The following is a 25618-nucleotide window of genomic DNA, read 5'->3' as shown; positions in this document are numbered from 1 at the left end:
TATTTATTTTGTTGTGATCTCGAACTGACTCCCAAGTTTGGCTAAACACCTGAACCAATGTAATCACTTAAAATGCCGTATTTCTATAGGCTATATCTTCTCTCGTGTACTTTAAGGTAAGGTTAGACAAAAGTGTGTAAAAAGAGGAGAGAATAATCGTGGGTATTTTGTTTTTTATCACTATCTTCTGATATACATTTATAATTCGTTTGTCTGTCGCCCCTAATTGATATTTTCAAGCCGCTTATTTGCACCGAAACATTGATTTGTTTAAAAGGCAACTGATTTCGATGTAATATTTCTTGCATCGATTTTGCGCAACCCCTCTACTCAGCATGCTGGAATGTACTATTATCAGTCACTCTCATTGCCAGAGTCAGAATTGCACGATAAAGCTCAGTATTCGGATGGATTGGTAAGACATTAAATACTATTTTCCTGCAGTGTAGGAGGGGGTGGCTTTGTAAGCTACAGTCACATAAAGTAGAAAATAACCAGCGCAGGAACCCTTTCAGCACCACTCGCCAAAGGACAGCGGTTTCAGCACGCAGAGTCATTGGGCAGTTTGAGAAGTGACAGGATTTGTTAGGAGTCTACAGACCAGTGGGATTTGGACTACCGCACCATCAAGACAGGTCCTGGAGGTTCTATTCTCGTAATTCTTCGGCACTGCTATTGTATCCCCCACTACAGGACTAAACATATGCCTTTGTATCCTTACACCTGTTTTTCTTAAACTCGGGTTCTAACCAAAGAGGAGTTCTCTGGAAAGAATCCGTATTTCTGCACATGCTGAAAGACACAGTCGTTGAAAATAGAAATTTAGAGTGGACGGTATCAATTCAACTTGGTCTTCATAAACGAAATTTTCTGAAATAAAATCCAGTGGGTTTCTTTCAAAGGTAAGAGTTTATTTTCTCTCAGCTCATTGAAAAGAATCATGTGGTGGGCTTCATGTGATTATTTAATAGAATGATACTTCTCCAATACATACACATTATGCATCTTTATATCATTGCTGCTATGATTTTTTTTGTCTCCAAGTTTAGCTCAAATGTTTCTTCTTGAAGGTTGTGGAATCGCTGCATTTTGTTGTAGATCTGCATCCTTTGAGTCAGGGATGGGCAACTTCGATGGGGGTGGGGGCCACAAAAAATCTGAACTCATCATGAGGGACCGCAATGGCTCGAGTGGCTTGTGGGTCTGCATAACCACATCCATACCCACACATGCAGTCAGAGCCGGCCCTAGCCTTTTGGGCGCCCTAAGAAAATTGAGCAATTATCTAAATAATTTCATGTAATTCTATTTATTTTGCCATGGGCGGTACAGAACATTTGCCGTTTTTAATATGATATCAGAATGAGTGTGACTACCAAAATCAATGGAGGCCCCCGGTCGGTAATTAATGTGACTGACATGACAAGAGAAAAACTGTTGATGCACAAACAAATTTCTAAATTGCACCTTGTGTATTCTACTATTCTAACTCTCCACTGTAAGGTGAAAACCTCGAATGAGTTCCAAAACAGCTTGGAACCTCAGGCCTACAAAAGGGGGGCCACGGGCTGTCAGTTGCCCATCCCTGCTTTAGATGACTGCAAAAACTGGGGAAAGATTACTCTTTTGTTGTCCTGATATCAGATGGATCATGATATTTGATTTATGAAAACATACTGGCAATCTTGCACACTCAAGTCCAAAGTGAGAGTGCGGTCAAAGCAGGCTATTTAAAAAGTTATTTGATGCACCTTGACATCAAGTGGGCTGAATCCAGAGTGTGTATTTGCTTGTCTGTCAAGATGTTTGAGGGATATTCACTCGTTTCATTTTAGCGTGCGTGTGTGCACTGCTCAGACTGTGTGTGAGTGCGCACGTGCAAATCTGCTGCACTAGCTCTTGAATGCACTCATGTAGTCCAAATACATTTATCCCTTTACATTTTTTGGTTTGTCGCCTAACCAGATACTCAACAGATGAATCACCTCCAAGGACTCTAAAGCCCAGTGGGCTGTAATAGGCTAACATTCTTCGTTACTGTGTACACAATACAATGAGCCCCTTCATCAGCTGTGTCAAAGCAAGCCCCCCTAGCAAGCCCCTCTGTTTTTCCTGCTCTATTTAGCTGCCATTCAGATGAGAATAGATAATGGAATGTAATCAATTGAAAAGCAGCAGGTATGAGTCAGAATGAAAATTAATTAATTAAATTAAGATTCTATTCAAGTGAGATTCTTGCATTGTTAAGATTGGGTTAAGATTTTAATGTTGAATATTGGATTTAATTAAACTCCAAGATGTGTTGGAATACATTGAAAATCACTATCACAAGGAGGCAAAATTCATATAATGGGATATGTCTGTGTGGCTACTAGATTTTCAATAATTCCACATTCTGGTGTTATTCCCTCTTCTTTTCAAGTGCTAATGCAAGGATGCTATATACTATATACAATGTGTGTTTAGGAAGGTGTCTGTCAAGGATTGTCAGATCCAATCAGTTTTCAGCATTTTATTGAGAGAGGGCAGAGAAGATGGGAGAGAGAGAGTTTGTATAGATTTCTTTGTGCACTTTGTTTTTTAACCTTTTCCTTGACAAGAAAAACTCAAAACAAACATACATAGACAAAAACAAACTCCCTAACATTCACAGAAATACATTTACACAAACATTAATGACATCACACTTGTTCAGACCCACATGTTCCCACCGTATCCACACCTAATGTTGTTTCTCATACTTGTAAGACTCTACGGCATATGACCTCAAACTGTGCTTTGCTGTTTTTGTCGGTAGCCATATTCTTCTCAATATTTATATAATAAAGCATTTGATTCTTCCATTCCCTTAACGTTGAGTATAATTTGACTTGCAGTATTTAAGTAATAGCTTCTTCAATATAAGTGATGAGAATAATATTGGCCAACCCATTGAGTATCACACCGCACCCCCATATGTCATGTCTTGAAATATGCAGTAGCGGTGCGTAGCTAAAATTACTGGGGAAGCCAAGCCAGGAAAAAAAGCCATATTACAACCTATGTGTTGTGTTAATTGCATTGTTTGCTCTATAATCTGTAAATTTATATGCCTTGCCATCGTGATATATAGGCCTAAGGCTGAGACAATAAGAAGACACAGCACAGTGGCAGAATAAATTCAACCAATGTCACGGCCGTCTAAAGAACTGGACCAAAGCTCAGCGGTATGTGAGCGTACATTTTCTTTTATTTGAAAAATGACGCAGACAAAACAATAAACACTACAAAAAACAAACCGTGAAGCTAAAGGCTATGTCCCATAAACAAAGTCAACTTCCCACAAAGACAGGTGGGAAAAAGGGATACCTAAGTATGGTTCTCAATCAGAGACAACGATAGACAGCTGTCCCTGATTGAGAACCTTACCCGGCCAAAACATAGAAATACAAATAATAGAACATAGAATACCCACCCCAGCTCACACCCTGACCAAACCAAAATAGAGACATAAAAAGGATCTCTAAGGTCAGGGTGTGACAACCACACCTTTGTTTCATCACAATTCCGGAGAACAAAATCTGTCCTGTGGAGTACACAAAACATATTGCATGTAACAAACAGTTACATGACCTACAGCATGGTCAATCAAGTTAATGTTTCAGACATTTTCGGACTACTGAACAACTATTGATCTAGAACCACGGAGAGTTACCGCAAGTCGCAAAGAAAACAGTCCACTATTCCAACACCATTTCAACTTCAACATTTCAAAATCATCTGATCACCTATCAAAAAACAATTTAGTCCTATCAACGTACGCTAATACGTTAATATGATGTGGCCGTCCATGTTACTGATTTCTGTGTGTGCGTGCAAGTAGAAAAAACATGTTGACTCACCCTACTTGTAGAGAAACGTCAATGCCATCCTCCTCTTTTATGTTACCTAAACGGTTTATCACTCTGTCATACAGTACACTCGTTTAGGTTTTGTTGTCCTTCTCTACTTGACTAAAATGCTTGCTCGCTAGCCTAACTTCCTTTGATGGGTAACGATGTGCCAGGCCAGCCAGTTAACATTAGCCTACTACATCTAGCTACATGTTGAACTTCCATCCTCTCAGGCCAGTGACACAGTGTATGCATTTATGGTTGGATCATAATTGCCGTTATGATCATTGGCCAGTACGGAGAATTAGGTAAAACCACAAGTCCAAATCCCTATCTCCATCCATGGCTAATTTAGGAAAGGGGTGATTTTAGCTAGCTAGCTAGTCACCAGAGGACAACAACACAACAAGATGGAACAATTCAAGTTTTTTCTGATGTGATTGGTGTGAAGCCAAATCCAAACTGTCTTCCCTTGACACTTTTTTTTGGTGCGCCAGGTCCATTCACAGCTGAGCTCACTCAGTTTAGCTCAACACTGATTGGCTATTATTTTATTTTAAAAATGATCAAGGGAGGCCAAATGCTCGCTGGCTTCCCTTGCATTTAATGCTACAGGTGGCAAGAATGTCATACTCTTTCTGACCAGACAGCATCACATAGATGGACAACACATACTGAGACAAAGGGCCGCTGTTTTGTTCATTCGCTCGTATGCTTTCTCCGGAGATACATTCAGCCTTGCAAATTGAAGGACATTTATGAAACACAGAGAGACTAAACAATGTTTATTTATTTATGTTTTGGGGGATGCCTGGCTTCCCTTGGAATCCATGAATACACGCCACTGGAAATATGCCGATAGACGGATTCATAGTAAACTTACATTGTAAAACTTCTGACAGCCAGCTTTCTAGCTCTGCCCGTAACTTTTGGACATTATAGCACTCCCAGAAGGCATGAATTATTGAGTCATTGTTAGTTTTACACTTAAGACATGACTCTGCTGTTGTGCTGTAGAATTTGTGAATTTTATCTCGTGTAATAAATTCTATACATTCGTTTATACTGGATTAAGCATACTGTCATTTAATTCATTATATTTCAACACTCCCTCCATCTTGTGCCAAAATCAGTTCCAATAGTTTATATTTATTTCCAAGAGATTGTCAGTTGGATAGGCTCTCTGCAAGGTTAGGTGTATCTTACCTATCATATGAGTATCTTTTTCTGACTCAAATAGGATTTCCTCAACATTGCTCTGATGTCCAAAAGCTTTCAGGTCGAAATTTCACGAGAGAGTTTGTATTGAGAGAGAGGGAGAGATAATCAAAATGGATGCACTACAACCTCACTCTCCCCACACTACCTTGGCTAAGCATATTTATTGTATTTAATGGGATAAATATTTGATATCTGCTTGGGTTGAGATCAGTTCCATGATTAATTCAGTCAATTTAGGGGATTAATTTCAATTGTATTGGGATTTTTAATGAACAATTTCTGAGTTTCAATCTCAATTCATTTTCTGAGCTGACAGAGTTCAAACAGAATGTAGACCCCCCTCCCCTACATACACCTGTCGCGCCTCTTACTTCAGAGGTTACAGATAGAGTACGCAATGTCAAGGATCTCAACGGGCTGCTCATAATCCATTTTCAGGGTCATTGCGTGTTACTGGATCATGCTTAGACTAATAGAGCCAAAACAGCATATTGAGGAAGCAGACTATCAGACCATCAGATGCCACTTTGTCCTCTCAAGTCTAAATATTTGGAAGTTTCTTTAGTTTTGAGTTTTCGAATGACTCCATGTTCATGGAGTGTCCAGTCCACATTCTGGTTCACATCCTCTGCTGCTCCTCCTGGCTATGACCATCTGTTCATCAGGGGGCCTGATGTCTGCCGAGTTTTGATCACAGTCTGATGATCATATTAGCGCCAAAACAACATGCCCCTAAAACCAGATCAAAATGCTGCCCGTCTCTAAACAAGCTTAAAATATTTTCCTAAAAGCAGATTTTTTTTCTAATGTAGGCCTAGAGCAATTGGTATTTTTCTGCCTTTGGTTTGTGTCCAACTTTTACAGTTTCTGAGTCCACATGACACTGTAGTGCCATTCATCCAATATGAACAAAAATGGAAGTGAAGTGGCTCTTCTAATACATTTACGTAAGAGGTTTGGATAATGAATTTGCATAACATTTTTAGGTTAGAAGTGAATCATGGTGCAAGAAACCTGTGCAGTATGCCAGTACTATTAAGTGCTGGTCTTGTAGTTCCTGTTGTGCTCACCCACTGTTATAATGGACCTATCAGACTGGCTTTGGCAGATTCTCCAATGGGTCATTCATTTCCAATAGGAGCTCACAATGGGGGCGTGGAGATCTATGGTACGACCATCTGCAGTTGCATGCATGTGAAAAGTTAAGATGGTTTTACACCATCTTAATTTGAGTCACATCCAGGCTGTATCACAACCGGCCGTGATTGGGAGTCCCATAGGGCGGCGCACAATTGGCCTAGCATCGTCCGGGTTTGGCCGGTGTAGGCCGTCATTGTAAATAAGAATTTATTTACAATGTGTGATGGCCTCTACTACTGTCGGTGTTTGTTTGTGTGCGCACCTCCATGAGTGCATGTCTCTACACTAACAAACAGTGTCCAACATCTGTCTTGGCTTCTACTTACTAAAATGAAATACGGTGTACTATTAGTACTACCGTAAAAACGTATGCTCTAAGCAACACATATCAACATAATACTCATCCATACTGAGGAGGCGTCATCTAATGCGCAACGAATGGCGGGGTATTCTGATTATCAGCTGTTGTCAAACACTTGAGTGTGAAAAGACGACTCTGAAAAGATGACTCTACTTGATGAAAAGACAAAATTACTTTGACATCCTGGAATTTAAAGCAAACAAATTTTTGATATTTCACATACTATAAAACTTTCTATTTATGCATACCCAAAAAGCCTACTATTTAGAGAGCCAGTGTGGGTATTCAGAATGGCCAGTGTCTACTCTAGTCTGATCACACAAGTGTATGAGAGCTGAAATGTGCCCACAGTTTGATCCACTTCATTAGAGGCCGGCTGACACTGATCGGAGATGACATCTGTTCACACTGTGGCTAATTTCTGAGATTTACTACATAAACAACGGACTGAACAATCTATTCATTCCGGTATGGCGGTACAGCTTCCCCTCTCTCAACTCCTGAGGGGGAACCTCATCTCACAAGGCGAAGCATTCGTCATTGTTTTAGGGGGGGGATGTCATAACTCACGGTTGTTATTCCTCTGAGCACAGTGGCTTGACTGCTCAGCCCCACTGAGTAAGTGTTCATGTGTGTGTGCCTCTTCAGTGCTCCCATGCATGCAAACATCCATACAAACAGGATTAGGGCATAGATATATAAAGGGAGAGCGGCTCTCTCAAATCAATTTCCTCCATGACACACAAGCAAGCAGACATCTTGAGAGATAATAGGCTGATAGATCTCTCATACCCCAAGACCTGATAATGTATTTTTTTATACAGATGCGCAAAATGCATTGATTTAACCTATTTATTTACCTGATTACCCTATTATAGGGTACATCAGAGTCACCCACTTTTTGCGTGCAAATATCAATTCCAGAGAAGCTGCTATGCTCTCAGAATGTTGTATTTCTTCCCTGTTCATCCTATCTGCAGTGGCTAGTCAGAGTTACATATGTAGGATCTTAATTTGAGCCAGTTTGCTATAGCAACAGGAAATGTGAATTATTATGTGGATTATAATTAATGGATTTTTTTTTGTGGGTTTTGATAAATGTGTTATTAGAGCAAACCAAGTCTGACATTTTAAAGTGGAAATTACAAACTTTAGAATACTTTTTAAACCTTGGATACATTACACGTTTGCATTTCCTGCTGTGCAGGAATATTCTCAGAAAGAAAAGATTGATCAAATTAAGATCCTACATCTGTAGGCTTGATAAAACATATCTCACACTGCCAGGGTCTGTCTGTACCCTACAGAGAGGCATCAAACCCAGCCACAGCCCCACAAGATTAGGCCTTGTTCTTCTCACCAGAGTCCTGGAGGACTCCCTCCCTCATATACAGATGCTGCCACAGGCAGGCTGGGAACAGCCCCTAAATCCTGGCGTTAACAATCAACCAGCTCTTGCTGCTCCCACTGGCCTGATATCCTTTCATATGTCACAGCAGCGGCAGCCTTCAACAACACATGGGAATAGGGAAGAAATTAACTGTTATTTTTGCCTTCATGTCAGCGTTGATGCTCTATTGCCTCAAGGTTTTACATGGAATATATTGCTGGCTTTAATTGTGTGGTTTAATGCTCGAGTGCTTCAAAGCCTTTGGTCCTAGACCATTTTAATATCACTTAGCTGTTGCAGTGGTCATACAAGTTCACGTTAGCCACTAAGGTCTTAGTCTGGACTGTCCATCCGCTGCACTTTAAACATTTATAGATCCACTGTTCACATCAACTTTTCTCAATAGCCTGGTGGTGGCTTATAAAGAGATGAATGCAAAATGCAGCAGAGACATATACTGTAGGTTTCACTGTCAGCACACACTGGTCATGATTTATTGCATCTCTATGCTCTCCTTGTTTTCCCCAAACTCTACAATTGAACGTGAACAAGGCAAGAGGAAGCTAGGGACAAGGGAGAGGAGAAATAGCATCAGTTCCGGTAGGGATGTGTCAGCTAACTTACAGGCTGGCTGTCTTTTCTCTTTTCCTCCTGATCAAGAGTGCACATCCTCGTTAATTATCTGGCATGATAGGTACTGTAAGTACAAGAAAATAACTTAAAGTGTGTGTGGCATTAATGAAACCATACTGTAACCACTTGATTGACGTCGATGCTAAGCTCCACTTGTTTTAGAGGCTTACTAGCTTCATCAATCTCACACATTTAGGCCTAATGAAAAAGTATCTTGGTCGAGCTGACTGATCATCGACAATACAGCCCCTTTGTATTATCATTATTTCATACTTTACTACTACTGTGCAAACACCATAGTAAATTAGCATGCATTTGCCATTCAGAATAAAATGGGCTACATTGTAATGCACGCTGTGTCTCATAATTAGACTGAAGGGCTACTGTGTGTAGGCTATATCTCATAATGGGGCCTGGATAATATGTAAGAGCTCATTAATCATCATTGACCATGGCCTTTCTCCTCTTCATTCTCCAGCTAGCGCCACACGTCTTTATTTACACCACTGTTTTATTTACACCACTGTTTTATTTACACCATATGTCTGTCTGACACACCCATCCCTCTTCATTTGGGCTGTTGTCTCACATCCCTCCCTGATCTCTCTATGGACTGAAATTGTGAGTAGTACCCAAAACACACAGTTTAAAAACAGTCTTGTGTGATCTGACTTCCTGAAGCTTGCTTCAACTCTTCACACTTTGGTGACTGACCCAATCTCTGGCAGGCTTACAATTTATACAGTATGTATCTGTTGTGTGGTGTAATAATAAACCATTTTAAATGGTCAAATGAAATCCAACTGGATCCCCTTCTATGTTTTGTTCATCTGGAAAGTCCAAAGGTGCAGGCGAACACCTCCTCATATACGACCGGTTGTTCATCATGTTTGTTTAACATTCTTCCATAGAGGCGTGCTGCTCTAGTCTACTAGCACCTGGTCTGAGGTCCTCATCATATCTGCTGTACCTGCTCTTTCTTTACACCCGTGCTGTAATAGGAGCTCTGTAGACTCCCCAATCAATACTAATGTTATAGCATGAGAGCAGGCTCCAACAGCATCATAACCTGAAACATGACAGCACCATTCACTGCAGCTCTCTCCAAATGCTTCAGGCGATATATCCCTGAACATCTGATTTATGTAGAGGAAATATTCGTACATGGCTGTGATTGCCTTTAATTCATTAGGTCTGAAAGAGAGCAACCCGGCTCAACGTATTTTACTGGTTTGTGACCTGGCTCTACGTATTTTACTGGTTTGCGACTCACTGACACTGCCCCCGGTTAGTGAGGAATAAAGCAGGCCAAGAGTTAACACACATAGGGAACTTTATTTACACACTGAGGAAGATGAACATGGGGATGTATATGGGGATGGTTCTGTGATGGACAGAAACAGAGAGATAGTAAATAGGCTACGCAGGAGATAAATACACTGGCCTGAATAGATATATGTAGAGTAGGATAGAATGGGATATGGGATACAGCAACAAGGACCATAGCTAATAAATGACCTAATAACCCAACCTGGTCTTGTCACGCCCTGACCTTAGAGAGCTTTTTATTCTCTAATTTGGTTAGGTCGGGGTGTGACTAGGGTGGGTACTCTAGTTTTTGTATTTCTATGTTGGCCTGGTATGGTTCCCAATCAGAGGCAGCTGTCTATCGTTGTCTCTGATTGGGGATCATATTTAGCCAGCCTTTTCCCACAGGATTTTTGTGGGATCTTGTTTGTGTATAGTTGCCTTGAGCACTGCATAGCTTCACGTTCGTTTCGTTACTCTGTATTGTTTTTGTGAGTTTCCTTTAATAAACATGTGGAACTCTACGCACGCTGCGCCTTGGTCCATTTATTCCAACGATCGTGACAGAAGATCCCACCACCCCAGGACCAAGCAGCGTGCCCAGGAGGAGCAGGTATCCTGGGCTTGGGAGGAGATCCAGGAGTTAAGGACATCCTGGACTTGGGAGGAAGTAATGGCAGGAGACGAAAGCCTGCCATGGAAGCAGGCGGAAGCAGCGAAGGAAGGACAGCGACGACACCGGGGTTCGCGGCCACGGCGTAGGCCCAAGAAGCAGCCTCAACATTTCTTTTGGGTGGGGGCACACGGGGTGGGCGGCGGAGCCGAGGTGTGAACCAGAGCCAGTCCACACGGGGTGGTCGGCGGAGTCGAGGGGTGAACCAGAGCCAGTCTGGCAGAGGAAGGTGAACTTGGAGTCTCCCCAGCCCAGTACGTCCTGTGCCGGCTCCACGCACCCGGTCACCAGTGCGTCTCCCCAGCCCGGTACGTCCTGTGCCAGCTCCACGCACCAGGCCTCCAGCGACGGTCTGCAGTCCAGAGCCTCCAGCAACAGTCTGCAGTCCAGAGCCTCCAGCGACGGACTGCAGTCCAGAGCCTCCAGCGACGGTCTGCAGTCCAGAGCCTCCTGCAACGGTCTGCAGTCTGGAGCCTCCAGCGACGGTTCCCAGTCCGGAGCCCCCAGTGATGATCCATAGTCCGGAACCTCCTGCGACGGTCTGCAGTCCGGAGCCTCCAGCGACGGTTCCCAGTCCGGAGCCTCCAGTGATGATCCATGGCCCGGAGCCTTCAGTGAGGATCCATGGCCTGGAGCCTCCAGTGATGATCCATGGTCCAGAGCCTCCTGCGAGGGTTCCCAGTACAGAGCCTTCAGCGAGGGTTCCCAGTCTGGAGTCCCCGGCGACAATCCACGGTCCGGAGTCCCCGGCGATGATCCACAGTCCGGCGCCTCCGGCGGTGATCCATGGTCCGGTTCCTCCGGCGACGATCCACGGTCCGGATTCCCCGGCGACGATCCACGGTCCAGTTCCTCCGGCGACGATCCACGGTCCGGAGTCCCCGGCGACGATCCACGGTCCGGTCCCTCCGGCGACGATCCACGATCCGGAGCTTCCGGCGACGATCCACGGTCCGGTTCCTCCGGCGACAATCCACGGTACGGTTCCTCCTGTGATGATCCACGGTCCGGAGCTTCCGGCGACGATCCCCGCACCAGAGCCTTCACCGAAGCTGACGGATCCGCGAGCGGAGCGGGGTCTACGTCCCACACCGGAGTCGCCACCGAGGCTAGATGCCAACCCGGACCCTCCCCTATAGAGTCAGGTTTTGCACCTTTGGGGGGGGGGGGGGGGGGGAATGGGGTACTGTCACGCCCTGTCCTTAGAGAGCATTTTATTCTCTAATTTGGCTAGGTCGGGGTGTGACTAGGGTGGGTACTCTAGTTTTTGTATTTCTATGTTGGCCTGGTATGGTTCCCAATCAGACGCAGCTGTCTATCGTTGTCTCTGATTGGGGATCATATTTAGGCAGCCTTTTCCCACTGGGTTTTTGTGGGATCTTGCTTATGTGTAGTTGCCTTGAGCACTGCATAGCTTCACGTTCATTTCGTTACTCTTTATTGTTTTTGTGAGTTTCCTTTAATAAACATGTGGAACTCTAAGCACGCTGCGTCTTGGTCCATTTATTCCAACGATTGTGACAGGTCTCAGATCATTTCGTATTATTCTTTACGTATATCGGTGACACTCCATTTAGTATGATATGTTACGTTTCGTATGGTATGTATTCATTTGTGGATGTCCATTCCCCATTTCATATGATATGTTACGAATTACAGTTCTTATTATAAGTTATGAATTTGCAAAACATATGATATGTTCCGAATTCTAGCAAGGTGGCTATGTGGCTAACGTTAGCTAACTGGCTAACGCAAAAATGCCAAACTTGTGCTTGATGAGATTTGACCTCGCAACTTTTGGGATGCTAGACGTCGGCATTATACACCCACCCACCCAACCAACCACCCTACTTTTACCTGAAGTAGCCATCTGTCTTATGAAACCATACCAAACGTAACATATTATACCAATTTGAGTGTCCCGGATTTACCGCTTAAGTAAGAATAATGGCAAGGACTGTATATTATACAAATAGTAGGATCTGATCAATCACAGCATGCATGATCAGTGCATGGGCAAAGTGTAGGGTGCATGGGGACAGTCTGATTGGCTGAAGCCACATCTCTCATATGAGGGGGAGAGCTAGACTACGTGGTGCCAGCCAGACATAAACAACAACACACGCTGGAAATTAGTCCCACACAGTGCCCTCGGCATGGGGATTCTATAACACCATGTACATCCCCATGTTCATCTTCGTCAGTGTGTAGATAAAGTTCCCTGTGTGTGTTCATTCTTCGACTGTCTTATTCCCCTCTAACCGGGGGTTGTGTCAGTAGAAATCCAGTAGAATAGGTAGAGCCTGGTTGCTCTCTTTCAAGGTAATTTAACCACTCTTACCATCCATGTATTTGACTTGTGTTTGCATCCTTAAGATTTGTTGATAGTCCCTCACTAATAATTAGGCTGTGTTTTAGTCATTAACATAACAATACAGCGGTATCACCGCAAGATAGATGTTTTAAGTATTTAAATGGCAGGGCACCAGCACTTGTGCTGTCTGTGTTTGAGAAAAGACAGCAGACTAGTCTACTGGGACATATATGATTATGAGAATCACATGAATAAAAAGCCTTGGATGCGCCCTTTCAGCCGTGCTGTGTAGGCACTCTAGCATCTAGCCTCTCTTCTCATCTCAGTGTGTTAGTGAGCTACGCTGCGGCACAGCCAGGCAGGTTCAGGCTCGGTGTTTCAAATGAAAAATCCATCTCTGTCATTAGACTGCCATTTTCACGTTCTATTAAACTTCATACATTCATCGCACTGGTATGCATTATGTGCCATTGATTCCTGCTATCCTGCAGCGTCGTTTCAGTAATGGGGGGTAGGGGATGTGGATCGAGTGAGGGCTCATCCGATAGTCATTTCACCATGGTACCTTTTATAGATTTTCTTCCAGATTATTTCCTGTGTAATTTTCCATCTTGAGGGGTGCCCTGCCATCTGTATTTTGACAGAAGAGACAGTATTAAGAACAGTATCAAAATACAATAAATTATTGTATTATTATATTTCTTTGATTGTAGTCAGCTATGATTTCAAAACACATACTGTATGAACACTGATTGTTATTGTTTGGACCGTGATTTCTACAATTTGAGGGCCCAGTTTGAAAACGTACAGTACATTACCACATCCAGGTAGATCATCTGATGCCTCACTTTGAGAACAAAGGGAAGAAGTGGAGGAAGCTGCAGCACAAACACAGGACTAAATTAAGCTCCAGCTAATTTAATCAGAGAGAAGCTGTGAAACTGCACAGCGTCACAAGGTTGTGATCCTCACTGTCTTCACATGGCTGAGAAGGGGAATGTGGATTCTTATACAGCAACAGCACAAAGGTTTTCCTCAGGATGGCTAAGTGGAATCCTAACCCTCATGCAAAGTAAAAATATCAAAGAGTTGATTTGACTCCTTGTTCCAATGCCTCTTGTGAAGAAGTTATCTCGCTCCTAATCATGCATGAGCATACCCACTAGTCCTTAGAGTTGTAGATTTCACACAAATGTAGAGTTTAGAGGAAACTTTGTGTACTATCTGTCATGCATTGATGGAATTATGTGCCCTGAACTAAAAACCACAGTTAATAAACACATAAATAAACCGTGTTTAATCCGGTTACGCAAGAGTAAACAACATTTAAGAACCAGTCACTTTTCTTTGTCAAATCAAATAAACCCTCAAAACATTTAGTTGTGATGTTAAAATAGTTGCTTTTCAAAAACATTGACCCCAAATGTGCATAGTATGAATGGAAAGACTAATGGAAAGACTAATGGGTGGGCATTAGACAGAACCCAGATGTCCACTGGTAACTATCACATTCAGCGTAGAAAACAAATAACTCCACAGAGTGTCTTCAGCACAGTCAATATTTGTAGAGACAAGCTCTACTCCTCTATTTCACGGCAAAACATCACAGGCTTGAATAATTTAGGGACATAAAGCATGCATGGGATCAATAAAGATTAAACATTAAAAAAAAATACATACCATGGCTGTGTTGTGCAAATATTTACCATTTTCCGTTAGAAATACTGAATTATATATGAGATATTCTTATCAAAACCAGGGGTATAGTGCTGCCAGAGAGTGGAGGAGTGGCACTTCCACACTTGTAACAATTTGATTTGAGAATACTGGTAAAACTATTTCTGGAAAATATATTGTGATATGTATTATATTTAATTACCACTACAATTCAATGAAAAACTATAAAATGACAAACCAAATAAATTAACTAAAAAAAAGAAACATCTCTCACTGTCATCTGCGTTTATTTTCAGAAAACTTAACATGTGTAAATATTTGTATGAATATAACAAGATTCAACAACTGAGAGACAAACTGAACAAGTTCCACAGACATGTGAATAACAGAAATGGAATAATGTGTCCCTGAACAAAGGGGGGGTCAAAAGTAATTGTATCTGGTGTGGCCACCAGCTGCATTAAGTACTGCAGTGCATCTTCTTCTCCTGGACTGCACCAGATTTTCCAGTTATTGCTATGAGATGTTACCCCACTCTTCCACCAAGGCACCTGCAAGTTCCTGGACATTTCTGAGGGGAATGGCCCTAGCCCTCACCCTCCGATCCAACAGGTCCCAGATGTGCTCAATGGGATTGAGATCCGGGCTCTTCGCTGGCCATGGCAAAACACTGACATTGCTGTCTTGCAGGAAATCACGCACAGAACGAGCAGTATGGCTGGTGGCATTATCATGCTGGAGGGTCATCTCAGGATGAGCCTGCAGGAAGGGTACCACATGAGGGAGGAGGATGTCTTCCCTGTAATGCACAGCATTGAGATTGCCTGCAATGACAACAAGCTCAGTCCGATGATTTACATTTACATTTAAGTCATTTAGCAGACGCTCTTATCCAGAGCGACTTACAAATTGGTGCATTCACCTTATGATATCCAGTGGAACAACCACTTTACAATAGTGCATCTAACTCTTTTAAGGGGGGGGGGGGGGTTAGAAGGATTACTTTATCCTATCCTAGGTATTCCTTAAAGAGGTGGGGTTTCAGGTGTCTCCGGAAGGTGGTGATTGACTCCGCTGACCTGGCGTCGTGAGGGAGTTTGTTCCACCATTGGGGTGCCAGAGCAGCGAACAGTTTTGACTGGGCTGAGCGGGAACTGTACTTCCTCAGAGGTAGGGAGGCGAGCAGGCCAGAGGTGGATGAACGCAGTGCCCTTGTTTGGGTGTAGGGCCTGATCAGAGCCTGAAGGTACGGAGGTGCCGTTCCCCTCACAGCTCCGTAGGCAAGCACCATGGTCTTGTAGCGGATGCGAGCTTCAACTGGAAGCCAGTGGAGAGAGCGGAGGAGCGGGGTGACGTGAGAGAACTGATGCTGCTGTGACACACCGCCCCAGACCATGACGGAACCATGACGGAACCTTCACCTCCAAATCGATCCCCCTCAAGAGTACAGGCCTCGGTGTAACGCTCATTCCTTCGACAATAATCGCGAATCCGACCAAAAACCGCGACTTGTCAGTGAAGAACACTTTTTGCCAGTCCTGGAGGGTTTGTGCCCATAGGTGAAGTTGTTGCCGGTGATGTCTGGTGAGGACCTGCCTTACAAGAGACCTACAAGTCCTCAGGCCAGCCTCTCTCAGCCTATTGCGGACAGTCTGAGCACTGATGGAGGGATTGTGCATTCCTGGTGTAACTCGGGCAGTTGTTGTTGCCATCCTGTACCTGTCCCGTAGGTGTGAAGTTCGGATGTACCGATCCTGTACAGGTGTTGTTACATGTGGTCTGCCACTACAAGGACAATCAGCTGTCCGTCCTGTCTCCCTGTAGTGCTGTCTTAGGCGTCTCACAGTACGGACAATGCAATTTATTGCCCTGGCCACATCTGCAGTCGTCATGCCTCCTTGCAGCATGCCTAAGGCACGTTCACGCAGATGTGCAGGGACCCTGGGCATCTTTCTTTTGGTGTTTTTCAGAGTCAGTAGAAAGGCCTCTTTAGTGTCCTAAGTTTTCATAACTGTGACCTTAATTGCCTACCGTCTGTAAGCTGTTAGTGTCTTAACGACCGTTCCACAGGTGCATGTTCATTAATTGTTTATGGTTCATTGAACAAACATGGGAAACAGTGTTTAAACCCTTTACAATGAAGGTCTGAGAAGTTATTTGTATTTTTACGAATTATCTTAGAAAGACAGGGTCCTGAAAAAGGGACGTTTCTTTTTTTGCTGAGTTTATGTATAGCAGCCTAGAGGTAGGTAAATGGTGGTTTGTTCCCTGTCTTCTCTCTGGTGGTGGTGGGAATGATGAAGAACTATTAGGCTACCTGTGTGCACTGCGGAGGCCGTCGGAGTCTTGACCACTTTGGCCAATCAGAACATTGAAAAAATAAATAATTCAGCGTGTGTCAGCCTTGAGGTTGCTCATAAAACACGGACCCCTCTTATGCAGTGAAACACAGAAAGATATTTGACCACTTTGTCATGGCGACGCTATTTTGCGGAGGACACCCAAACCAGAGTTGCCACAGCAAAGCCCAAGGAGCATGACACACTCTGGAAGTTGCTATAGCCCTGCTTGGGATATTTAGCCTACATTGCCTATTGTTTGAGACACAGGGCCCATTCTAGCTTGGTATGTCAGGGTGGGCAATTGGAAATGTGAATTGGGCCAAATTGGAGGTCAAGTATTAGAGATGTATGAATACACCACACCAAAAACTTTATTTTATGGCTATGCAATTTTATATGGTAATGATTTATGTTCACTACTTGGTCAATTGATTTGATAGTATTTTTAATCTATGCAAATCAATTCTATGAATTTATAGTTCACCTCTGTTTTCTTTTATTCTGTAATTGGGTATATTGTAACCATGTGTTCAAGCTAATCAAATCAAAGTGTATTTATGATACAGACTGTAAGCTAAACAATACAATGAAATGCCTATTCGCAATAAAGCTCTCCTCGCAAACAGTGCAATGACATTAAGCTACAGTTGAAGTCAGAATTTTACATACACCTTAGCCAAATACATTTAAACTCAGTTTTTCACAATTCCTGACATTTAATCCTAGTAAAAATTCCCTGTCTTAGGTAAATTAGGATCACCACTTTATTTTAAGAATGTGAAATGTCAGAATAATAGTAGAGAGAATTATTTATTTCAGCTTTTATGTCTTTCATCACATTCCCAGTGGGTCAGAAGTTTACATACACTCAATTAGTATTTTGTAGCATTGCCATTAAATTGTTTAACTTGGGTCAAACGTTTCAGGCAGCCTTCCACAAGCTTCCCACAATAAGTTTGGTGAATTTTGTCTCATTCCTCCTGACAGAGCTGATGTAACTGAGTCAGGTTTGTAGGCCTCCTTGCTCACACACACTTTTTCAGTTCTGCCCACAGATTTTCTATGGGATAGAGGTCAGAGCTTTGTGATGGCCACTCCAATACCTTGACTTTGTTGTCCTTAAGCCATTTTGCCACAACTTTGGAAGTATGGTTGGGGTCATTGTCCATTTTCGACCAAGCTTTAACTGATGTCCTGAGATGTTGCTTCAATATGTCCACATCATTTTCCTTCCTCATCATGCCATGTATTTTGTGAAGTGCACCAATCCCTCCTGCAGCAAAGCACCCCCACAACATGATGCTGCCACCCCCATGCTTCACGGTTGGGATGGTGTTCTTCGGCTTGCAAGCCTTCCCCCTTTTTTCCTCCAAACATAACGATGGTCTTATGGCCAAACAGTTCTATTTTTGTTTCATCAGACCAGAGGACATTTCACCAAAAAGTACGATCTTTGTCCCCATATGCAGTTGGAAACCGTAGTCTGGCATTTTTATGGCGGTTTTGGAGCAGTGGCTTCTTCCTTGCTGAGTGGCCTTTCAGGTTATGTCGATATAGTACTCATTTTACTGTGGATATAGATACTTTTGTACCTGTTTCTTCCAGCATCTTCACAAGGTCCTTTGCTGTTGTTCTGGGATTGATTTGCACTTTTTGCACCAAAGTACGTTCATCTCTAGGAGACAGAACGTGTCTCCTTCCTGAGCGGTTTGATGGCTGCGTGGTTCCATGGTGTTTATACTTGCGCACTATTGTTTGTACAGATGAACGTGGTACCTTCAGGTGTTTGGAAATTGCTCCCAACGATGAACCAGACTTGTGGAGGTCTACAATTTTTTTCTAAGGTCTTGGCTGATTTATTTGGATATTCCCATGATGTCAAGCAAAGAGGCACTGAGTTTGAAGGTAGGCCTTGAAATACATCCGCAGGTATACCTCCAATTGACTCAAATTATGTCAATTAGCCTATCAGAAGTTTCTAAAGCCATGACATAATTTTCTGGAATTTTCCAATTTTCCTTTTTAAAGGCACAGTCAACTTAGTGTATGTAAACTTCTGACCCACTGGAATTGTGAAATAATCAGTTTTTTCATTAAAATGTCCTTTCTGTCCTTTCGCTTAAAAGGACATTTCATCAAGATCTGTTGCCTACGCCTATAATAATCATACTCATCACTTATTATTATTATTATTATTATTATTACTACAAATAAAATAGTATTCCTTCTCACAATGGTGCTTGTTTAGTAAAGTTAGCTCAGAGAATCAATGTCGAGCAAGATCACACAATGATTAATTTGCATGTTACATAACAGAACTGAATATAATACCATAGCATAGTAGGGCTGTAATGTTACTGTTACACCAAAACACCTCCTCATTTCTAATAAGATTTTAGGATGTTTAGCTGAAGCTGAATAGTCTCCCCCCCAAAAATATAATGTGCTAAACCACTAGGCAGGATACATGCTTTGATTGTTACAAAATACAAGAAAGGCTAATAGTTTGTTAACACCATCTGCTCTAATTCTTTCAAATGAAGTAGCCTATGCCTAACTTAGTGTTTGACGGTATTTAAAACATAAATGTTTCTTTAGACAATAACTTATGTGTGGACATAGGCAGATGTTGCACATGTAGGATGCATTTTTAAAATATATATTCTATAATGATAAGCTATTAAATTGGCTACATCTGTCGGTACAAACTTTGATTGAGGAATTTATAATGCAATTTCCTTTATTTTGTGCTCCCTCACCTAAAAAAACATGATTACATCACTGATCATAACAAACTGTTCAGCGCAGTCACTAAAAGAAGAAAGGCCCCAGTGTCTTAGGGTTTATTGCGGGATGAATATAGGATTATTAGAGGATCGTGTCAATGTAGCCGAGGTCAGCTACGAGGAGAGCATAATGGTGTCAACCAACGGCCTTTTACAGTACATTCAGAAAGCATTCTTTTCCACATTTTGTTACAGCCTTATTCTAAAATTGATTAAATTGTTTCCCCCTCCTCATCAATCTACAAACAATACCACATAAAGACAAAGCTAAAACAGTTTTTTTGGCATTTTTGCAAATGTCTTACAAATAAAAACTGGAATATCTCATTTACATAAGTATTCAGACACTTTCTTCAATACTTTGTTGAAGCACCTTCAGCAGAGATTACAGCCTCAAGTCTTCTTGGGTATGACACAACAAAATTGGCACACCTGTATTTGGGGAGTTTCTCCCCTTCTTCTCTGCACATCCTCTCAAACTCTGTCAAGTTGGATGGGGAGCGTCGCTGCACAGCTATTTTCAGGTCTCTCCAAAGATGTTAGATCGGGTTCATGTCCGGGCTCTGGCTGGGCCACTCAAGGACATTCAGAGACTTGTCCCGAAGCAACCCCTGCGTTGTCTTGGCTGTGGGCTTAGGGTTGTTGTCCTGTTGGAAAGTGAACCTCCGCCCCAGTCTGAGGTCCTGAGTACAGGTTTTCCTCAAGGATCTCTCTGTACTTTGCTCCATTCATCTTTACCTCAATCCTGATTAGTCTCCCAGTTCCTGCCGCTGAAAAACATCCCCACAGCATGATGCTGCCACCACCATGCTTCACCGTGGGATGGTGCCAGGTTTCCTCCAGACGTGACGCATGGCATTCAGGCCAAAGAGTTCAATCTTGGTTTCATGAGATCAGAGAATCTTGTTTCTCATGATCTGAGCGTCCTTTACCTGCCTTTTGGCAAACTCCAAGTGGGATGTCATGTGCCTTTTACAGAGGAGTCGCTTCCGTCTCACCACTCTACCATAAAAGCCTGATTGGTGGTGTGGAGTGCTGCAGAGATCGTTGTCTTTCTGGAAAATTCTCCCATCTCCACATAGAAACTCTGGAGCTCTGTCACAGTGACCATCAGGTCCTTGGTCACCTCCCAGACCAAGGCCCTTTTCTCCTGATTGCTCAGCCAGCTCTAGGAAGAGTCTTGGTGGTTCCAAACTTCTTCCATTTAAGAATGATGGAGGCAACAGGGTTCTTGGGGACCTTCAATACTGCAGACACTTTTTGGTATGCTTCACCAGATCTGTCCCTCGACGCAATCCTGTCTCGGAGCTCTACGTACAATTACTTAGACCTCATTGCTTGGTTTTTGCTCTGACTTGCACTGTGGAACCTTATTTAGACAGGTGTGTGCCTTTCCAAATCATGTCCAGTAAATTGAATTTACCACAGGTTGACTCCAATCAAGTTGTAGAAACATCTCAATGATGATCAATGGAAACAGGATGCACCTGAGCTCAATTTCGAATCTCATAGTGAAGGGTCTGAATACCTACAGTATGTAAATAAGTTATTTCTGTTTTTAGATTGAATAATTTTGCAAAAATGTATAAAAAACTGTTTTCATCTTGTCATTATGGGGTATTGTGTGTAGATTAATGAGGATGTTTTATTTATTTAATCCATTTTAGAATAAGGCCATAACATAACAAAATGTAGAAAAAGTCAAGGGGTCTGAATACTTTCCGAATGCGCTATACATCAATAGATTATGCTACTCAGTCTCATTATACAACTTACATACATTATACTTCCTTACAGTCAAAGTGCCTCAGCAGTATTGACTTTTTAGCTAGTCAGCCATCAGCACTCACTATCAATGTCTGTAAAGCCATCATGTTACGCTAGAACACTGACGAAGCTCTCACCATTGAATCAATCTCTAGAGATCCTGGTGCTTGGCTTTTAGCTGCACCTTGATACAGCTTTAAACCAAACAAAGGCTCAGGAATAAAAGGCTTGTGAGGAACCATGCACTGTAAAATCTCTAATTCTGTTAGTGCTGCTCCGGCTCTCTCTCTCTTCACCCCCCTTTGTTACATGGTACATGTCTAATCGCCATAAAGCAAGTTGATAGAATGGTAATATAAATGAGATAGCATGGCCATCTGAGGATCCGTCTTCATTAGGATCTGAGGAGAAAGTTTCTATTAGCTTTCTATCAAGATGGGATGATGGCGTGTATGAAATTACACGTCACAATACAAAACACTGGCGGCCCAAGAGCTCTGAGCTGGGCCCAATGGAGGATGAAAATCCTTAATCAACGGGAGGGGAGTACCAGTGACAGGGCACTATGATCTCTCCCCATGTCACAATCCAGGAGATTATTGCTAGCTTCCTGACACTTCCTCTACAACACTGAGTGGAGGGGAGCGCCTCTTTTCGCTCCTTTCTTTTCCCCCTTTCATTTCAGACATCTTCTCCACATTAAGGTCGTTTTCTTATTTTCTTATCTGCCGGCGTGATGCACATTTCTTTCTTCATTCAAGGCGAGGACACAGGTGGAGCAGGCCTCAGGAGGGCCGCATGCTTAACTGGCCTGTTAGAAAAAAATTAGGATTATAATTAGTCTGTGAGTTTTCTGAGGATCTGACGATGTTTTAAAACAAATGGGCTCATTTTGCTCCAGTTAAGAGTCATAAGCTAAGACATTAGAAAGAGATGATTCACGAGGAGAAAAAAACATTCATGCATGTTTTTTCCCCCTATGAAATATCCATCTGTTGCTCTTGTTGTTTTCCCCATGCAGCTTGTTTTATTTATTCTATTTGCCACCAGGACATTATTTCACAATTATCATACAGCTGTCTGTCTGTTGGTCCTTTTCTACCCATGATCAAAAGCCCATTAGTTTGAATAAGTCAGCTGCCATTATCAGACGGTACAATATAAACACAGGTTTTTGTTCGTATTACTCATCTGGCAGCTAAAAAACGGGGCCTGCAGAGTGAAAAGGATCTTTATCTCTGACCTGATTCTAAGAGTGACCTAAATAATGATCGCCCTATTTCTAAACTTTAATGCCTAGCTAAAATATTACAATCCTTGATTAATTCTCAGCTAAGATCTTTCTTATCTTTGAAATGTATTCTAAATGTACATCAGTCAGGTTATAGACCCGGTCATAGCACTATCTCTGCTGCATCCCCAGTTTTAAATGATGTGCTTAACTGCATGGATAAAAGTCAACCTTGTGCTGCCCTCTTCATTGACCTGTCAAAGGCTTTTGATACTGTTGACCACTTGTTGCTAATTCAGAGGCTTTCCACAATTGGCCTAGATCAGGCTGCATGTAACTGGTTACAAAATGACTTGACAGATAGAACTCAATGTGTATGTACTGATGGTGTTAAAATCAGGTTTCCTGGATATTACGAAAGGTGTCCCACAGGGGTTGATTCTGAGTCATGTACTTTTTACTGTTTACATTAACAATATCGACTTGTCTGTAAAAAAATGTAACCTGCACTTGTATGCCAATGATACTGTTACGTATGCTATTGCCCCCACGGTTGACCAGGCTCTATCTGAACAATAGTGCCTTCATTGTATTACAGAGAAACGTTATTGACTTGAAATTAGTATTGAATGCAGGTAAAACTAGGTATATGTTGTTCTCTTGAGGGTCATAAAAATAACTGATGATTTAAGCATATGTACTTTGGATGGTGCTTACAAATATCTGGGCATCTGGATACATGAAAAGCTGTCTTTTAGAAAGCACATTGATGAGTTAGTAAAGAAGCTGAAAAATAAATGGGCTACTTCTATAGAAATAGGTCCTGCCTCTCGCTAAATAGCAAAAAGCAGATTATTCAGTCGACGTTCCTATCGGTCCTAGACTATGGCAGCACCATCTATGTGAACGCTGCTGCCACTTCATTATAGCCTTTAGATGCAGTTTATCGTAGAGCACTGTGCTTTATTATGGGCGACACTTTTAGTACTCATCACTGCATTCTCTACCAGAAAGTTGGTTGGTCGTCTTTGATGTCACGTAGGTTAATAGATTGCTATGTTTTCATTTATTAAGCCCTTTTACAAGAAGTCCCACTGTACCTTACATCTTTCCAAAACTACCACACCCACTCTCAGTTAACTCTGGAAAATCCTTTGGTGTCTTCAACATGTTCTTAAATGTGATGTTGTGGTGCCTCTAGGGCAATTCAGAATGCTAACTGAGGACCTTATTACTGATGAATGTGTTTGTTTTTTATGACCATGTTCTTCTTTCTACTTGCATTTAGCATTCATATTGATGTGTGTATTTTCTGTAATTTATGTAATCCAGGGCTCATCTGTATAAGAGTCCTTGGTCTCAGTATGACTCCCTGATAAAATAAAGGTTTTTATAAAAGAGAGCTTTAGAATTCTAGAAATTCTGAAATTCAACATCTGAAATGTTATTATTCAAACCACCTAGGTACTGTATATCTGAGAAATATGGCCTGGTCTTCATTATTGCCAACAAATATTTAGATGAGGATTGCATCAGAGAATGCTGGTGTCAGTTCTACTCCTCCCTCCACCAGCCTCCACTGGATTGCATGTAGACCTATTGCTCTTTGGGTGGGTGGGAGGGATCAAGAGCAGTCCCATCATTTAGGGGGCCATCACCTCAGAATGCTAGTCCAGCACTGTTAGTACAAACACAGTTTGCCCAGCTGTTGTTGATCCATCCAGTGCCAGAGTGCAAGGTTCACCATTGGAGCTCAGTGGGTCCTCTACCATCCCCTCCTTGACGGGGCACAGGCTGATAATTAACATGATTAATGGCGCTGGTTCACGGTGGCAGCACTAGCAGTTGAGGTAATTAACAAATGAGTGGGCAAATACTTCCATCTTGCTTTCAAATGAGAGGGATGCTAATTGTCCAACACAATGTTTAATGTTGGTGTGGACTGATTACCAGATTCCCATGCAGACGGGTGGGCACCACAGGCATGCCAGTGTGTACCCTCTGTTCACTGTTTGAGAAGATACTGTATGTTCCTGCCAAAAGCCTGAGTGAGGGAATAGGACAAACATAGGCCCTGTTTCACAGACCCAGAGTGAGGGCCCTAAGCCTGGACTGAAGACTGTTTTAATCAAGAACTTGGTTGGGTTATCTCAAGCATAGCATATAGGCTAAAAGAATGTTGTATGATATGAAACTTTTAAAGACAGAGGGAAGCGTGAGCTGTGTATTGGCATCTTATGTCTCTCCCAAGTATGTAGTGTCTGGCTTACCAAAAGCTACATTAGCTAGCCTTCATTGAGGGGTATCTCCCTGTAGGCTGTTGCATGACCCATTGCATATTCTAGTTGCTGCCAGGGGGTTACGTAATGAGGGCTGCCTTCTGAGGTTGTGCTGAAGGTAAAGACCCTGTACTCTCTTCTGATTAAGTGACAAGAAAGAGGGCCCAGGGTTATGAAGAGTGAGAAATGAATTCTACATACTAAGAGTTTCATTCCAAGACGATATACAGTTGAAGTCGGAAGTTTACAGACGCCTTAGCCAAATACATTTAAACTCAGTTTTTCACAATTCCTGACATTTAATCCAGATAAAAATTCCCTGTCTTAGGTCAGTTAGGATCACCACCTTATTTTAAGAATGTGAAATGTCAGAATAATAGTAGAGAGAATTATTTATTTCAGCTTTAATTTCTTTCATCACATTCCCAGTGGGTCAGAAGTTTACATACACTCAATTTGTACTTGGTAGTATTGCCTTTAAATTGTTTAACTTGGGTCAAACGTTTCGGGTAGCCTTCCACAAGCTTCCCACAATAAGTTTGGTGAATTTTGGCCCATTCCTCCTGACAGAGATGGTGTAACTGAGTCAGGTTTTTAGGCCTCCTTGCTCGCACACGCTTTTTC

At 42.4% G+C, this 25618-nt stretch overlaps 1 protein-coding gene across 1 annotated transcript in view; it reads left to right on the top strand.

Annotated features, from left to right (window-relative positions):
- The first annotated feature begins 366 nt into the window (after positions 1 to 366).
- LOC139542531 (metabotropic glutamate receptor 4-like) overlaps positions 367 to 25618 on the top strand; it is a 324701-nt gene continuing 299449 nt past the window's right edge. The window contains exon 1 of the mRNA XM_071348088.1: positions 367 to 902. The gene's annotated coding sequence lies outside the window, so the exon portion shown is untranslated. The remainder of the gene's footprint in view (positions 903 to 25618) is intronic.

This window comes from Salvelinus alpinus, chromosome 17 (genome assembly GCF_045679555.1).
Source record: "Salvelinus alpinus chromosome 17, SLU_Salpinus.1, whole genome shotgun sequence".
NCBI lineage: Eukaryota > Metazoa > Chordata > Actinopteri > Salmoniformes > Salmonidae > Salvelinus > Salvelinus alpinus.
Note: the sequence above shows the minus strand (reverse complement) of the source record. Positions and strands in the feature narration are given on the sequence as shown.